The sequence below is a fragment of the Asparagus officinalis genome, chromosome 10 (assembly GCF_001876935.1).
Source record: "Asparagus officinalis chromosome 10, Aspof.V1, whole genome shotgun sequence".
In the NCBI taxonomy this organism is placed as follows: domain Eukaryota; kingdom Viridiplantae; phylum Streptophyta; class Magnoliopsida; order Asparagales; family Asparagaceae; genus Asparagus; species Asparagus officinalis.
This window is the reverse complement of record NC_033803.1, coordinates 16,294,640-16,311,475: the sequence shown is the minus strand read 5'-3', so window position 1 is coordinate 16,311,475 and position 16,836 is coordinate 16,294,640.

Here is a 16,836-nt window from a genome sequence, read left to right as displayed (position 1 = left end):
GAGTGATCGTGGTGCAAGGCATTGATTTCTATGTTGGATTTAAATCTAATTAAATCTATTTGTGGGCACATATGATTAATCTGTGTGTATTGCTATTCTTCAGGATAACCCACTAAAGTGATCAATCAATTTGGGTTAATGGGTATTTAAATATAATCATGGGGTTATATGTGTAGATACCAGGTTGTAATTGTAATTTGATGAGTGGCCAAATTACAAATGTACAACACCTATAAATAAGGGGTTATGATCCCTAATCTAGGGTTATATTCTCTAATTCTCTTCATCCTCATCTAGAGAGAAATTTGGCTAGAGATACCCTAAGGTTAGAAGATCATCAAAACCCTAATCAGGTTTTCTTCAATGGATTTAGGTATATGCTTTCGCATTCTTTTGATTCTTATTAATCTCTTTGAATTAATCATGGCTTTAAGGTTTAGATCTCAAGTTTTTATTAGATCTTAACAAGTGGTATCAGAGCCACCTTGATTTGTTCTAAGAGATTAAGATTAAAATTAGGATTCCTTGATCTTAATTTGTATTATTCAGATTTGTTCACGGTTGAACAATAATTTTTTATTTTTTGGATGAACAGTAAAAAATCATTGTGAACAGTAAAGGTTTTTAGTTTTTTGGGCTTTTTCTTCGATTTTTTTTTGGGATCTGGATCAAGAAATCATTCTTTGTTTTTTTCGATTCTGTATCTGGTTTTGAAAATAAAATCGAGGAATTTTTGGATTTTTTTTTGGGTTTGGTCTTCGGTCCCATGCTCCTCGCCGGCGAAGTTTCGCTGGCGGCCTCGCTCTCGACTCCGACGGCGACGGCGGCGTGAGGAAACCCTAGAGTTTCGACCTTGGGTGCAGGAGCAATGGCGGCGGCGGTTTCAGATTGAAACCCTTAGGGTTCGTGCGTGAAAACGTGGCGAAAATTAAGGAGGTGGTTACCTCAATTTTTTGGTGAGGCTTGAAAGCTTCAAACGAACTTCGCGTTCGTTCTAAGGTGAGCCTCGCGCTCAATTTAAGTCGAACCTCGCGTTCGTTCTCAGGCGAGCCTCGCGCTCGATTCAAACGAACCTCGCGTTCGTTCTCAAGTTGAACCCTGCGTTCGTTTTCAGTCGAACTTCGCGTTCGTTTTCAGTTGAACTTCGCGTTCATTTTTCAAACGAACCTCGCATTCGTTCTCAAGTTGAACATCACGTTCATTTTTCAAACGAACCTCGCGTTCGTTCTCAAATTGAACATCATGCTCATTTTTTTTTCAAACGAACCTCGCGTTCGTTCTCAAATTGAACATCACGTTCATTTTTTTTTAAACGAACCTCGCGTTCGTTTTCAAGTTGAACATCACGTTCATTTTCAGACGAACCTTGCATTCATGCTTAGGTGAGTCTCGTACTCAATACAGACGAACCTCGCGTTCGAAGTTAAGCGAACTTCGTGTTCACTATGGTTAAGCCTCGGCTTCTCATATTAAATTATGGGTCCACTTTGGTATACTTAATTTATTCAATTAAGTTATGGGCCCTATTTAAGCTATGGAAATTTAATTTAATTTAAATTTAATTTTGGCAGTTAATCAATTATTTAATTTAAATATTATAATACTAAGGTATTAAGGTTGTCTCTCACTCTAATTGTTTAATTGAAACAAGAAGTTACCAAAGTAACCTCTCTTGTGTAGATTGTTCATGAGGAATGTGAGATGTTTGTGTGTATACTTTCGTGTAAATATTTAATGGGCCCAAAGGAAGGTTAATATTTATTTAGACTGCATACACATCTGCGATGATAAACGTGTGACAATTATAAGGTTTACATGTGAATAATGAATCGATCCAAAGATAGTTTTATTATTTGATATGAGTTATTTTTAATGTTTGATCATTGCAACAAGGTATCACTTACAATTAATATTACTGTCCAAAGACTTGATATTAATGTTGTGCCAGATATCTTGGATGAGATTTGTTATTATTTGAATTTTATTGATTACTAATTATGGTTATTGATGTGAGCATTTTTTGTTTTATTTTAGCTAATGCATCTGCTGCAACAATTTCTGCTAACATCAACTCAATTCCCATGCTAAATGGGACAAACTTCAAGGTTTGAAAAGAGAACATATTAATTGTTCTTGGCTGCATAGATCTAGACCTTGCATTAAGAATTGAACAACCCCAACCTCTCAATGCGGATAGCACTCCTAATGCAAAGAAGAAGTATGAGAAGTGGGAGCGTTCAAATTGCATGAGTCTTATGATCATTAAGCGCGGCGTTCCGGAAGCCTTCAGGGGCATAGAATCCGAAGGGATTACTAAGGCTAAAGATTTCCTTACTAAAATTGAGAAGCGTTTTGCGAAAAACGATAAGGTAAAAACAAGCACGCTTTTAGCTCGCTTGATTTCAATGAAGTATAAGGGAAAAGGAAATATTAGGGAGTACATTATGGAAATGTCTCATATTGCTTCAAAGCTTAAGGAACTGAAACTCGATCTTTGTGATAAGTTATTGGTGTATCTGGTTCTGTTGTCTCTTCATGCACAATTCAATCAGTTTAAGGTCAGTTATAACTGCCAAAAGGAGAAATGGACTCTAAATGAGCTCATTTCATACTGTGTGCAAGAAGAAGACAGGTTGAAGCAAGATAAGACAGAAAGTGCTCATTTGGCCTATGCCTCTAAGGATAAGGGCAAGAAAAGAAAGAATAATAATGAAGCTGCTAAGGGTCCAGTTCAGAAGAAACAACATAAAGATAATCAGGGTTGTTTCTTCTGTAACAAGCTTGGACACGTAAAGAAGGATTGTACCAAATATCACGCCTGACGTGCTAATAAGGGTACGTTCCTTACTTTGGTCTGTTCTGAAGTTAATTTAGCTTTAGTACCTAGAAACACTTTGTGGTTAGACTCTGGTGCTACTGCTCACATAAGTATTTCTATGCAGGGTTGCCTGAGCTACCGAAAGCCAAGTGATGTTGAAAGACACATCTTTGTGGGCGACGGTCAATCGGTAGATGTGGAAGCAATTGAGCATTTTAGGTTGCTATTAGGAACTGGTTCTTATTTGGACTTAAAAAATACTTTTGTAGTACCGTTTTTTAGACGGAATTTAATTTCAGTTTTTGTATTGGACAAATCAGGTTATTCTTGTTCATTTGGAAACAATCAATTCAGTTTATCTTTTAATTCAAATATTATGGGAACTTGTTACTTGAGTACTTATGACAACCTATATTTGCTCGATACAATTGCTTCTTATAATGAATCCTTGCATGTGGAATCACATGGTACTAAGCGTAAATTAAATAAGGAAAATTTGGTAACATTATGACATAAGCGCTTGGGTCATATCTCAAAAGGTAGAGTTGAGCGTCTTGTGTCTAATGGCATCTTGGATTCCCTTGATTTTTCGGACTTCGACGTATGTGTTGAATGTATCAAGGGAAAACAGACCAAAGTTAAGAGATTAGGTGCCAAAAGATCTACAGACGTCTTAGAATTGATACATATGGATATTTGTGGGCCATTCTCTACGGCATCTTAGAATGGTCAACAATATTTTATATCATTCATAGACGATTACTCACGTTATGGGTACCTATATCTCATTCATGAGAAATCTGAGTCTCTGGACATGTTCAAAGCCTATAAAGCTGAAGTTGAGAATTAACTCAACAGAAGAATTAAAACCGTTAGACCTGATCGTGGTGGTGAGTACTACGACAGATATGATGGTTCAGGTGAACAACGTCTAGGACCATTTGCTAGATACCTAGAGGAATACAGTATCATCCTACAGTACACCATAGCGGGTTCACCTAGCATGAATGGTGTAGCTGAAAGACAAAACATGACTCTTAAGGATATGGTAAGAAGTATGATTGCTCATTCTTCTTTACCAGAGTCACTCTGGGGAGAAGCACTAAAGACAGCAGCTTACATTCTGAACAGAATGCTAAGTAAAGCAGTTGCTAAAACACCTTATGAGCTTTGGACTGGTCGAAAGCCCAGTTTAAAGCACTTACATATTTAGGGATGTCCAGCTGAGGTAAGGCCTTATAGGCCAAATGAAAAGAAATTAGACTCCAAAACAGTTAGCAGTTACTTTATTAGGTACTATGAACGTTCTAGGGGCTATAAGTTCTATGATCACACACTAAGGAATATTTTTGCGACGAGAACATTAATATTCTTTGAGGATGTTGAGTTTGGGGGGAGAAATAAGGTTAGAGACATTGAGGTTAGAGACATTGCTTTTGAGGAGGAATTGGCATCAGATCCAATCCATACCGTTACTTTTGATAATATTCAGGTTCTTATACATGTTGTTGCTCAAGAAGTAAATCCGGAACCTCAAGATGACAATGTTGAACAACTCCCTGTTCCAGAAGAACAAACTCAACAACCTCAAGAACCAGTGCCATTAAGGAGATCCACGAGAGAAAGGAGAAATGCTATTCCGGATGATTATATTGTATTTCTCCAAGAACATGAGGAAAGTAGTGGAATGTTAGAAGATGATCCAATCAACTTCTCTCAGGCCATGAAAAGTTCTAACTCTCAACAGTGGATTGATGCCATGAATGAAGAGTACAAGTCTATGCAAGACAATAAGGTTTGGGAACTTGTCCCATTACCAGAAGGTGCAAAACCAATTGGTTGTAAATGGATTTTTAAAACCAAGCGGGATGCAAACGGTAATGTGGAGAGGTATAAGGCACGTCTTGTGGCTAAAGGCTATACTCAAAAGGAAGGCATTGATTATACAGAGACTTTCTCTCCGGTTTCATCGAAAGACTCTTTCAGAATAATCATGGCACTTGTTGCTCATTATGATCTTGAGTTACATCAGATGGATGTTAAGACTGCATTTCTCAATGGAGACATTGATGAGATGATCTATATGGTGCAACCAGAAAACTTTGTGTCGGGAGACCCAAAGAATATGGTCTGCAAATTAAGGAAATCCATCTATGGACTCAAGCAAGCTCCTCGTCAATGGTATCATAAGTTTCAACAAATAGTTATCTCGTTCGGTTTTGAGATGAACATTGTTGATGACTGTGTATATCACAAGTTCAGTGGGAGTAAGTATATTTTTCTGGTTCTGTATGTGGATGACATCTTGCTTGCCACTAATGATATAGGCATGTTGCACGAAACCAAGAGATTTCTATCAAAGAATTTTGAGATGAAAGATCTTGGGGACGCCTCTTTTATATTAGGAATCCAGATACATCGAGATTGCTCTCGAGATATACTTAGATTATCACAAAAGAGCTATATCGATAAAGTACTTAAAAGGTTTGGCATGCAAGATTGCAGACCAGGAGATACCCCTGTTGCTAAAGGAGATAAGTTTAGTCTCAATCAGTGCCCTAAAGGTAACTTTGAAATTCAGGAAATGCAGAAGATTCATTATGTTTCGGCTGTAGGAAGTCTAATGTATGCTCAGGTATGTACGCGTCCGGATATTGCGTACATTGTTAGGATGTTAGGCAGATACTTAAGCAACCCTGGTATGGATCATTGGATAGCAGTCAAAAGGGTTATGAGGTATCTTCAGGAAACAAAAGATTATATGCTCACATACAAAAAATCAGAACAGCTGGAGGTCATTGGGTACTCTGATTCTGATTTTGCTGGATGTCAAGATAGCAGAAAGTCTACATCAGGCTACATTTATATGTTAGCAGGAGGAGCTATATCATGGAAAAATGTTAAACAGACACTCGTAGCTTCCTCCACTATGGAAGCAGAATTTGTAACTTGCTATGAGGCATCCAATCAGAGAATATGGCTGCGAAATTTTGTCACGGGACTGCGCATTTTGAAAAATATGGAAAGATCACTAATGTTATATTATGACAATAAATCTGCAGTAATATATTCCAATAACAACAGGAGCTCAACTAAGTCAAAACATATTGATATTAAGTTCCTGGTTGTGAAAGAAAGGGTACAGAGTGGACAGATATCCATAGAGCATATTGGGACAAACTCCATGATACCAGATCCTCTTACTAAGGGATAGCCACCCAAGGTCTTTCATGAGCACACTGCTCATATGGGTATGGTGATATTAGAGGATATCATGATTTAGTAGGAGTTTGTAATTTTTGGTGCTTTATATTAGGTTGTATTGTCTGATCAGAATAAAGTTTTTCAGTTCAAACACTGTTACATTATGTTTGGTTTTGACCTCATTAAAATAGGACCAGTTGAAAATAGACATGTACTGATCATATTGCATGTAATTTTTATGCTGCACATCCATGATTATCTATGTCGTTTGATTGTATTGGTATATGTGACCATTGATGGGTCGAGTCACAATAAATATGACGAAGGCCGCTTTGATCCTATATTGATATAGTCAATGGACGAGATTGTTTGGAAATACCTTTTCAATGATAGCAATTCTGAGCTCATAAGGTTATACACAATTTAATGAGTCATATGGTGCCCAAGTGGGAGATTGTTGGATTTAAATCTAATTAAATCTATTTGTGGGCACATATGATTAATCTGTGTGTATTGCTATCCTTCAGGATAACCCACTAAAGTGATCAATCAATTTGTGTTAATGGGTATTTAAATATAATTATGGGGTTATATGTGCAGATAGCAGGTTATAATTATAATTTGATGAGGGGCCAAATTATAAATGTACAACACCTATAAATAAGGGGTTATGATCCCTAATCTAGGGTTACATTCTCTAATTCTCTTCACCCCCATCTAGAGAGAAATTTGGCTTGAGATACTCTAAGGTTAGAAGATCATCAAAACCCTAATCATGTTTTCTTCAATGGATTCAGGTATATGGTTCCGCATTCTTTTGATTCTTATTAATCTCTTTGAATTAATCATGGCTTTAAGGTTTAGATCTCAAGTTTTTATTAGATCTTAACATTCTATTCTCTACAGAAACCATAGTTTCATGCTCCAAATGTGGTCATTCATGAAGGCTGGTATTGAAGAAACTAAAGGGGTTATTGGTTGATGTAATTTTGGGGTAAGTGGGATAATTGTTGGGGTTTTACTTTATGTTGTTACTCATTAGTATGATGAGATTGTGATTTTACTTTAATATGTTACTATTGTGTACTTCGTGCAAAGCACGACCCCTTGTTTTTTTTTAAGTATTGCATTTTAAACATGCCTCCCTTTAAGGTTTAATATATTTGATTTAATAATTGTATACTTAAAATTAGAAATCATATTTATTGCTCTATATTCAAAAGAATATTATTTACGATATAGTACATTACTGTAGCATAAACCATAAATTTACTCATTTACACTTAAGGGATGACTTAAAGATTTACTGTTTATACTATAGTAATTTAATGTGTTTATTTACTGTAGCATAAACAACAAATTTTTGGATCATTCTTTAAGTATAGAGGAATAGATTCATTGGGACAATGAGATTGAGACAATTATCTCTATTTTTCCAAAATTATGTCATTTTTATACAATTTTTTTTGTCCCAACCTCCAAAAACTATCTCATTCTTAACTTTGGGACAATAATGGGGAAAGTAGGATTATTTTGAAACATTAATTTATTAAATATCTAATATATGTTTATTGTATTATAATATATAATATATCTTAATTATATTATATTATAAAAAATTTCTATAATGTANTATTATAATTTAATTCAATATGATAATATATTCTATTATATAGAAAATTTTAATTTATGTAATAATTTACTATTTTCTATTACACTTTACTATATTAATTAATAATCTTAAATATATTGTTAATATTGTGGTAGTTATAATATTAAATAATATTTTATTGCTACAATAAAAATAGTAATAATCTACTATATATTAAAGTATGATATAATACTAAAAGTAATATAATATAATACATTAATTAATAATATTTTTAATTAAAAATATTGAAGATATTAATAGTATATTACGTTTATTATAAATATTATATTTTAACAATGAGACATGTCATCAATTATCCCATTTAAATTATAGTAATTATCATTAAATATAAAACTATATTTTAATAATAATATAATATTTTAATAATATTATATTGAATAAAAAGTATAATATTTATATTTATATTAAATTAAATATTATATTATTGAAATATTATATTAAATATATTGTTCGTATATACCAAAATTATATCAACTATTATATAATATATCATATTATTATAATATAATATAATATATTAATTAAAAACATTAAACATAGTTATAATGAATCACTAATCATAATATAATATATTATATTTTAGTATAAAATTAAAATAATATATTATATTATAATAACATACTAAATAAACATACTAAATAATATACTAAACCAATTGGATAAATTAATTTAGAATTAATTGATAAATAAATATTATATAATAAAAAAATCTAAAAATCAAGAAAAATAGCACACAGACAAAGAAATTTCAAAATCAAAAGCAAAGTTTAGAAACTACTCAAATTATACCCGAATATTTTCTTTGCTAAAAAGCTTCATCAATTTGTTTCCTTCCAGATGCTTAAAACCTGAGATTTGAGGAGATGATGGTAGAGAAGGGTTGGTACTTTTCTGAAAACCTGAAATTGGGTTGCATGTAAGATGATGAGGATAATAATAAGCATCTTTGCAAATTGACAATTGCCAATTGATAAGGATAGAGAGAGTGGAACAACATTGCCAAAAGCGAAATTGTAAGCAATGGAATGGAGAAAGAAAAGGACGTAGGTTTAAGACTTTTGATTTTCTGATTTTTGTGTAATGTAAAAAAAGGGAAACTTTGTTAAATTTATGATAGATGAAGGTCATTTTTAGGTAGGGAAAATTTTGCAAGTACTCCCACTTTTAAAGGGAGAATGATTATATTTTACGTAAAAAATACTTTTCTGTAAAATATTTTTTTGTAAGAAGTAACATTTTCTTAGTAATATTGTCTCTAGAAAAATGAAATTGCGATAAATGATTATTTCTCTAGTTTTAACTCTTCATACTTTTAGCTAAATAGTTATGCTTATCAACTCAAAGCAAAGCTTTACTCATAAATGTTTGTTTTAGCCCTTTCTGTGAATGAATAAAGACAGAAATTCTCGTTTCAAGTTGCAAATCATGCTGTCAAAACAGGAATATAATAATATAAAACAAATTAAAGAGTTAGAAAATTCAGGCCTGATTGGGAGCAGTCGTGATATCACTGCCCTAGAAGATTAAGGACCCGCCTATCGCCCTGGCGCAATTTGTCCTCTCTCCCCTAGCGGTAAAAACCACCGGAATCGGCCGGCCTCTGCACTCGGGCGTGAGTCACAGAGCTTATGCTCAGCGAAAATGGTTGCCCAGAAAATAGATAGGCGAGGCGCGGCGTGGCGTGCGGGCGGGCGTGGCGAGGCGCGGCGTGGCGTGCGTGCGCGCGCGCGCGTGTGTGGTAGAACCGCAAAGCCCACAAAACCCAAAACACTATTCAAAGCCCAATAAGGAGAGAACCATTATATACCCTTTACTATTCATCTCATTTTCCGATGTGGGACTATTCACAAAGGCAAAATTGCCTTTTCATGAATAAGTTTCCAACAGTCCCCCCCAAAAGGCAATATTGACTGAAAATAATAAATCAATAAATAAATCACAGAATAAATATAGGTTAGGCAACCTTTCGTATCGTGAATTCGGGAGAGGTAGCTTTCGGGTTTGAACCTTTCCTTAGTGAGTTTATCGCCACCTGAGGGACATAATGGACTAGGCCTTGAATTAGGCCCCTTGGATCAGGTATTGATAAAAACACACACAATACGTTTCATCTATTGAGCTAAGAGGGTTGAGCGTTAAAGGCCATGCTCACAAAAAACCGACTCATGAGAGTTTCCAGGGGTCAGCCCTGCCCCCCCCCCAATCACCCCCCACAATACACGCGTTGGACTTATTAAGAGTAAAACTCAGCCTAGCCAGCTGTATCATAAGAGCATCGTCACCATAGAGAAGGGGTAGTAGCAAATGCTACATAATGATATATAAATATATCTAGGTCGATGCTTCATACGAGAGTCACTTGTCCAGCTTGATGATATATAAATATATCTAGGTCGATGCTCCACACGAGAGTCACTTGTCCAGCTTGTTTCTACCACATTGAACCGACATTGGGACTACGTCTCCAAATAAGGGTTGGGTTGCCGCTGTCAGTGACCTCATTTATGGGCTTAACCCCATCTCCCTCGATGAATCCAGAACCACACTCCTGGATAATCCCTTAGTCAAAGGGTCAGCAAGATTTTTCTCAGACTTTACAAAGTCCAAGATCACAACTTTGCCTAATAGGTGTTGTACAGACTTATATCTTATTTGAATATGTCTGTTATGTTTTTTATTTACATGTACTTGCTTTAGAAGCTCTATGGTAGATCTAGAATCAGAGTGAATGGAAATAGGAGGAGAGGGTTTAGGGACCAAAGGAAGTTCAGATAGAAGATCTTTTAACCATTCGGCTTCTGTGCAAGTAGTATCAAGAGCAATCAGCTCAGATTCCATAGTGCTCCTGGCAATTATTGTTTGCTTACATGATTTCCAGGATACAGCAGCACCACCAAAAAGAAATACATATCCAGATGTAGACTTTACACTGTTGGAATCCGTGACCCAATTGGCATCACTATACCCTTCTATAGCATCAGGGTAACCAGTGTAAGTCAAGCAATAGTCAATTGTGCCAGTATCAAGAGCAATCAGCTCAGATTCCATGGTGCTCCTGGCAATTATTGTTTGTTTACATGATTTCCAGGATACAGCATCACCACAAAAAAGAAATACATATCCAGATGTAGACTTTACACTGTTGGAATCCGTGACCCAATTGGCGTCACTATACCCTTCTATAGCATCAGGGTAACCAGTGTAAGTCAAGCAATAGTCAATTGTGCCTTTTAGATATTTGAATACTCTTTCTAAGGCAGACCAATGATCTTTGCTAGGGTTGCTAGTATACCGACTCAGTCTCCCTACAGCATAAGCTATATCAGGTCTGGTTCGGTTGGATATGTAAAGAAGAGATCCAATCATCTGAGAATATTTCAGCTGGGAGACATGTTCACCTTCATTCTTCTTCAAGGGTATAGAAGAATCATAAGGTGTGGAAACAGGTTTAGAGTTATGAAAGTTGAATTTGATTAGCATTTTATCAATGCTATGGGAAAGACTCAAAGATATTCCTCTAGTGTCTCTAGAGATTTTCATTCCAAGTATCATGTCTGCAAGACCTAAGTCTTTCATATCAAAGTTTTTGGAAAGATAATCCTTAACCTTTGAAATTAATTCAAGTGTTGTTCCAAAGATAAGGATATCATCAACATAGAGACAGAGAATGACATAGTCATTGTTTATCACTTTAGAATAGACACATTTATCGTATTCATTCACAGTGAAGCCATATTGTGCAATGACGTTGTCAAATTTCTGGTGCCATTGTTAAGGAGCTTGTTTAAGACTATACAAAGATTTAACAAGCTTACAGACTTTGCTTTCCTGACCCTTGGCAATGAGGCCTTCAGGTTGGTGCATATAGATTTCTTCATCTAAATCACCATTCAGGAAAGCAGTCTTGACATCCATCTGATGTATGATAAGCTTATGGATAGCAGCAAAGGCTAGTAATACTCGGATAGTTGATATTCGGGCTACAGGAGAATATGTATCAAAATAATCAATGTCCTTTTGTTGAGTAAAGCCTTTAGCTACTAATCTAGCTTTAAATTTATCTATGGAACCATCAGCTCTGAGTTTCTTCTTGAATATCCACTTACAACCAATAGGTTTACAACCTGGAGGTAAGTCGGTGAGTATCCAAGTATGGTTTTCCATGATAGATTTAATTTCATTATCAATGGCTTCTTTCCAGAAAGGAGATTCAGGTGAATCCATTGCTTCGTGGAATGAGCTTGGATCACCTTCAACAAGAAAGGTAAGGAAATCTTCTCCAAAATCCTTTTCGATTCTACCTCTTTTGCTTCTTCGAGGTTCAATATCAAGAGGTTGAGAAGAACTGGAAGATGGAAGATCAGAAGGAATGGATGATCTGGGATTTTCTGAGATTTTAGATTTGAAAGGAAAGATGTTTTCAAAATAGACTGCATCTCTTGCTTCAATAATGGTATTATTGGATATGTCACTAATTTCAGATTTGATGACTAGAAATCTGTTAACATTGTTATCTAGTGCATATCCAATAAAAGCAGCATTTACAGTCTTAGAACCAATTTTTCTCTTCTTAGGTTCGGGAATAGCTACTTTAGCCAAGCAACCCCAAACCTGGAAGAAATTCAGATTAGGAGGTCTCCCCTTCCAATATTCATAAGGAGTTGTATCGGAATTTTTTTGGGGAATCCTATTGAGAATGAAGCAAGCAGAAAGAAGAGCTTCACCCCAGAGATTTTCAGGTGCTCCTGAACTGAGTAACATACAGTTCACCATATCCATTAGGGTTCTATTCTTTCGTTCAGCTACCCCGTTAGACTGTGGTGTATAGGGAGCAGTAACCTCATGAATAATACCGTGTTCTTGGCAATATTCAGTCATATGATTTGAGGTATACTCCCCCCACGATCAGATCTTAGAAACTTGATCTTCCTGTCAAGTTGGTTCTCAGATTCAACTTTGAACACCTTAAACCTATCTAAGACTTCATCTTTAGTTTTGAGAAGATAGGTGTAACAATATCTGTAGTGGTCGTCTATAAAAGTCACAAAATATCTCCTACCCCCTCGGGTGAGAACTCGGTTAGAGTCACACACATCACTATGAATTAATTCGAGGGGTTCAGAGTTTCTAGTTATAGACTTGAAGGGTTTTTTAGTGTGTTTCCCTTGAACACAGATTTCACATTTAGATGAGGGATCATGAGAAGATTTAGGAATGAGGTTTAATTTACTCATTCTCTGCAAGGTTTGGAAATTGACATGTCCAAGTCGTCCATGCCAAACATCACAAGACTCAACAATTTGAATAACAGAAGACTCAGAAATTTCATTAGAACTGGAATTGATTACATTGAGTTTGAAAAGGCCATTACAGATAAAACCTTTTCCTATAAAAACATTACTCTTTGTAATCACAAATTTATTGGATTCTTTTACAATCCTATAACCAGCTCTAAGAAGAAGAGATTCACTAATCAGATTGCGACGGAGAGAAGGAACATGATAAACGCCTTGCAGATGAAGAACTTTCCCAGAAGTCATGGTGAGCTCTATACGTCCACTTCCTATTATTGATTTAGTGGAGTCATCTGCTAAGCTTATGCTTCCTCCACGTGATTCCTGATAATTTGAAAACCAAGAGCGGTCATTACAGACGTGGATATTTGCTCCGGAATCCAAATACCAATCAGTGGAAGAAGTTAGAGAATTTACAAGATGAGATGAAGAGGCTAACCTGAAGGAGGTTGGATTCATTTCAATCATATTAACTTTGTTAGATCCATTTCCTTTAGGGGCAGGTTTGGCCGGTTCCTTCTTCCGAAAGAAACAGTTGTGAGCCATATGGTTGGTTCTACTACAGACAAAGCAGAACTTCTCATCAGACTTATGGCTGGAAGAATTTGGATTTGATTTGAAGGAGGGTTTGTTGAAAGATTTGTCGAAAGATTGTTGATTTTTCTTGAATTTCTTCCCTTTGGGTTTGAAATTCTTAGATTTAGGATTATCCTCTACCAAGTTTACTTTAGCTTTTGTTTCATTATTGGTATTGTAATTTTGCCTATGCTGGTCTTCAATATGAATAGCCTTGAGGGATTCAGTTAAGGTTAGATCTCCTTGCTTGTGTCGGAGATCTCCAGCAAATCTAGACCAGGAGGGAGGAAGTTTATCAATCAAACAGGAAACTTTATAATCGTCAGTAAAAGTGTTTCCTTTTGATTGGAGATGACGGAGAAAATCTAGGAATTCATGAATTTGTTCATTAATGGGTTTGTCATCAACCATCATGAACTTATTGAATGAGGAGGAGGTGAAACGCAGAATTCCGGCATCATCATAGCCATATTCTGCTTCAAGAGCATTCCATAGATCTTTTGCACTTTTGAACTCATAATATATGTCATAAAGATTGTCCGCAAGTGCACTAAGGATCCTATGACAACAATTATAGTTGATTTCTTCTGGTTACATAGAGCTAGAAAAGGAGCTAGCACCAGAACCAGAAGTGGAAGGAGCAGGTTGAGCAGGATCAGGAGTCAAAGGTTGAGAACCACTAGTAGATGACTCAGAAGTGTCAATAGCAGATAAAAGACCTAAGGTAGTGAGCCAGTATTTTATCTGATTAGCCCACCATTTATAGTTAACACCGGTGAACTTCTCAGGTTTGACACTTTTTGAATGATCAGGAATTGCCATAAGTCCAATTTAAGTTTACTAGTCTAGGTAGATGTAATCTGATATAAAAAAAGATTTTATCAATATTACTAGACCAGAAACTTAATTAAACCTGCTCTTAACCAAAAACTCTAAAAGTGAAAAGATTAAAGTTTTACTCGGGTAGTTTGGCCAGGTAAGGATAGTACTAGAGGTTGATCAATGATCGATTAAGTACCTCGTTTCTTGCAGAGCACTTTACGCAACCCTTAAACCTTTCCTTAGACACCAACTAATCCAAGAAAACTTGAATCGGTTCACTTAAAGATTTTTTGTTTATGACAGCTACTGAATTTGAGCACAGAAGCAGCAAAGAAATAATAATTTTTTTTAAACTAATTTAGATGCAACAAATTAAAACAATTAACTAATACAACAAGTAATTAAAATATATGAAATTCGGGTGAACAGTAATCCCGATGAACAATAATTTTTTTTTAAAATTTTTTTTTACTAATTAACTTAATAGCAAGAATTATTACTTAATCTTCTAGATTGCTGTCAAAACAAAAATATAATAATATAAAACAAATTAAAGAGTTAGAAAATTCAGGCCTGATTGGGAACAGTCGTGATATCACTGTCCTAGAAGATTAAGGACCCGCCTATCGCCCTGACGCAATTTGTCCTCTCTCCCCTAGCGGTAAAACCCCCCGGAATCGGCCGGCCTCTGCACTCGGGCGTGAGTCACAGAGCTTATGCTCAGACGAAAACGGTTGCCCAGAAAATAGATATATAAATATGTAGCCGAAATCTCTTGGAGGTATGAGAGTAGAGAAGAGAAGAGAGTTTAGAAGATTTACTCTTCGTTGGTGTGATTCTGAATGAGCTCCAAGCCTCCTTTTATAGGTGATGAAAGGTGTAACCCCCGCTGAATCCAAGGGACCGTTACGCACGGTTATTGCTTCCGTTACCCGCATGCAGCCGTTACAAAATGTGTAAAACGTGCAAAAATGAAGGCTTGAGAAGCAAAAAGGTGTGCGGCTGCGGCGTGGCGCGCGTGCGGGCGAGGCGTGGCGTGCGTGCGCGCGCGCGCGTGTGGTAGAAATGCAAGGCCCACAAAACCCAAAACACTATTCAAAGCCCAATAAGAAGAGAACCATTATATACCCTTCACTATTCATCTCATTTTCCAATGTGTGACTATTCACAAAGGCAAAATTGCCTTTTCATGACAAAGTTCCCAACAAATCACGTATAGGAGGGTGTATCTTCATTTTAATTTTGATAAGGATGATTTCGAGGATTTGCTAGTTTTTGTTTGATAGGAGGTTGTACAGATTTTGTTTTGCTCAGAAGAGCCTGGTTTATATCTTCAAGTTTCAATAATGAAAATAATACTAACTTTTCATACCAAAAAAATTAGGGAAGAAAGAAAAAAAGGAAAAAAACAGAAAAATAAAGAAAATATTATTTAGAACTGCAGGAGGTTCCACCTACACACAAAAAAAAAAAACACACTCGTAAAAACTTAGATGAGTATTAAAGCCTCTCAGGTTAAACTTAGACTCGACCTCAAGTCAACAATAGAAGGAATGAGAAGTAGAAAACAATCACAAAGCGGAATCGACAATCAACAAGAATTAATTACAAGCATATCTCAAGCTCTAATTTCACCTCTCTACAAGCATCTCTCAAGTTCCAATTTCATCTCTCTGTCGTTTCTATTTTATCCTTTTCGGATAAAATGTAACGCAGTTGGAGATGCATATTTTTGTAGGCTCAATATTACATAAATATTTTACACCAACATAATTGAGAAAATAAATCCCGCTTTCGGAGGCCCTGCTTCTGTAGTAGAGGGGCGTAATTCTGAAGTCCAGTTATCACGTAGAATGATGTAATTCTTAAAAAAAATATCACGCTATGCAAATGTTTCCCAAATGAGTGATGTTAGGGGCACACCACCCACCCCAACCCCAACCACACTCTCCCCTCTCATTGCTACAGTAAATTGAGCCCCACATGGGATTTTAAAAAATTTAAGATCCCATGTAGAACTTGATTTACTGTAGCAATAAGAGGGAGGAGTGTGGCTGGGGTTGTGGTGGTGTGCCTCTAACATTATTTTTCCCAAATAGCTTCGGCAGACCTTTGGTTGAAGCAGAGCAAGTCATTTATTATTATCCAAAACCCAAGGGACCGCGTAGCTGGCTTCTACCGTCGCACGCAACCCGACAATCCACGATCTCCGTGGATCCACTCACCGCACCTGACCATGCAAACAAAACACTCGGTTCTCCGTCCTCCACCGAGCTCAACAGCACAACCGTCTGCGGTAACCTTACCGCATCGCAAACACGAACCAGAAAGCTTTCGCTCTCAAGCCCTTCGGGCTCTATAGCTTTCTCCGCAAGCCAAGGCGCAATGCCCCTCATCTTAACCTCAGCTCGTCCCCTCTCTCTCGCTCTCTCCTCAAAAAACCCCAAAAT